This window comes from Petaurus breviceps, unplaced genomic scaffold, assembly GCF_028583685.1.
Source record: "Petaurus breviceps papuanus isolate PSGF00001 unplaced genomic scaffold, PetGlider_PUasm1.0 125, whole genome shotgun sequence".
Taxonomy (NCBI): domain Eukaryota; kingdom Metazoa; phylum Chordata; class Mammalia; order Diprotodontia; family Petauridae; genus Petaurus; species Petaurus breviceps.
The window spans coordinates 4,661,893-4,664,767 of NW_027185653.1; positions in this window are offsets into that span (position 1 = coordinate 4,661,893).

The following is a 2,875-nucleotide window of genomic DNA, read 5'->3' on the forward strand; positions in this document are numbered from 1 at the left end:
GCTCCTTCCTTGTCAGAAAGGAGATGAAGCCCCTTGCCCCTTCCTTGTCAGAAAGGAGATGAAGCCCCTTGCTCCTTCCGATAGAGTTCCGCTATGGGCATGAAATGGTGAATAGCTGTCGGGGTCATTGTGCTGTTTGGTTTCACATAACTTGTTTCTGTATTATAATAGAAGACTGTCGAGGTATGCAGTATGCCTGGAGTTTGTTGTGATGGGGGAAAAAGGCATCAATAAAACATTTTTTTTTTTTAATTCAGACATCACTATAACTGGGCTTTGCTAAATTTTAAGTGTTTACTACTGTGTGTTCATGACTACTGCTTGTGTCACATTTGATGCTGTATCTGAACCACCTGGCACATAAGTTGGGACTTAATAAGTGCTTGTTGAATTTAACTGAATGGCTTCCCCCTTAGTCTGTACTCGCTGACACATTTTCAGGGAGGGAACAAGAGACTTAGGAAGCAATTGTCTGAATATGTTTCCAGCTTGCAAACTCAGATAATCATTAAAACGTCTGGAAAAAGTCGTCCTAGAACAGCTTGAATGCTGATGATTGTACTCTGGCAACACCTGTACTAAAGAAGACATGCAGATAATTGAGTACTTCTGTACAGAATTAGAGAACTTTATGAATTGAAAAGAAGATGGGAAAATAGTAATGACATAACATTTGAGACTAGAGGAACCCTAGTCCACTCAGACATTCAAGATAGTGCAGAATTGAAGATTACCGTTACATTCATCTGCTTAGCTGCATTGATACACGGATCAATAAGGAATAAGAAAATAATCACTCTCCAGCAAGAGCTTTTGTGAAACTGGCAAGCAATGTGACCCAAAATGAGCACTAAAAGAAAAATAAAAACTTTCTATCGTAAGCAATCTTCAGTTTTTGTTGCTCTGGTCAGTGATGCTAATTGGAAATAAGAACTGGAAGGAACACAAAATTTGGGGTCAGAGGAACAGTGCAGCCTTGCATGTCACTCTGAGTAACCTTTCTACTCATCTATAAGGTGAGGGATTAAACTAAGCTTCACTCCAGCTCTCAACCTAAGATCCCATATGTTCCACCTGCTTGTTGGCAGGGCCCTATCCATTTTTCATCCTAACTCTGCCTAGTCAAAAGATTCCCCCAGTTCTACCTAAAAACATCTGCCTAGAACTACTCTGAAAGACTCAGCTCCTATACCTGAGTCTAATTGCCAGAATTAGCAGAGTAGCATTGTATGGTTAAGTCCAAAAAGAACAAAGCCCTGGGCATATCACTTCAGCCTGCAGGGACAATTTTTCCCCCTTTGCCCCTGCTGCTACTGATTTTTTTCATATTTTAAATGCTTAGCTCCTACTCCCATGTTATGATCTCCCTTGTCAAAAAAAGCTTGCAGAAAATACCACTACTATGTCTGTATCCCAAAGAGATCATAAAAATGGGGAAAGGACCCATATGTATAAAAATATTTATAGCAGTCCTTTTGTGGTGGCAAAGAATTAGAAATTGAGGGGAATTGGGGAGTGACTGAAGAAGTTGCAGTATATGAATGTAATGAAGTATTATGATTATGTAATGAAATACTTCTATAAGAAATGATTAACACTTGGACTTCAGAAAAATCCTGGAAAGACTTACATGAACCAATGCAAAGTGAAGTGACCAGAACCAGGGGAGCATTGTACATAGTAACAGCAACATTGTGGAATGATCAACTATGATTGATTTAACTCTTCTCTGCAATACAATGATCCAAGACAGTTCCAGAGGACTCATAATGGAAAATACTATCCACGTCCAGAGAAAGAACTCATGGAGTCTGAACGCATACAGAAGCATACTCTTTTCACTTTCTTTGTTTTTTATTGTGCTTTTTCCCCCTTTTGTTGTTTCTTCTTTCATAACATGACTAATGTAAAAATATATGTTACATGATTGCACATGTATAACCTGTATCAGATTGCTATCTTGGAAGTGATGGGGAGGAGGAAGGGAGAAAACTTGGAATTCAAAAGGTTTCAAAAAATAAATGTTGAAAATTATCTTTACATGTAATTGGGAAAAATAAAATACTATTTTTTTAAAAATGCATGCAAGAGGCCCCTGTGCTCTCTCTCTCTTACCTGTCTTCCCATTCACGCACTATCTAGCCAATTTCAAACCAAAATCAATAAGCATTTATTATTTGAAAATTCAAGACAGGGTGATGTTTAGAGAACTGGGCTTAACATTAAGAAGAACTGTGTTCAAGTTCATATACTGGTTTGTGACCCTGAGCAAATCATTTAGCCCCTCTTTGCCCCACGCAACTCTCCAAGATTAGAAATAGCTGATCTGCATTGTAGAGGGTGTCTCCTAGCTGGAGAGCTCCATATGTCTATGACTTACATATCCAGAGCAAAAAGAAAAAAACCACTAGACCCTGTGGTAGATACCAGGAATACACACACACACACACACACACACACACACACACACACACACACACACAAATGTCTTTGCCTCCAAGGAGGTTACATTTTATTTGGAGAAATGAGCAGGTCTTTTAATTCATGTTTGATAATTTGTGTTGGAGGTTTATATTTATTTTGCTGTTTTCTCATTTTCTCATTATCTTTTACTTTTCTAGAAGGTTATTGTCTTTTGAGATTTTTTTTTGCCTTCTCAATTTTTTCCTCTTCCTTATATTTTATTGTTTTAAATTATGGGGCATTTATTATCACTTCACACAGAAAATTGGGGATCGAGCAGCTGGACTGTTTCACTCGTATCCCTGGTTCTTAGTGCTATGTTTTATGCATAGTAAGCACTTATTGGCTTGCTGATTGACTGATTGATTACCATCTTCCTAGAATGCCTCTCATTCCCATTTGAAGTGGTTCT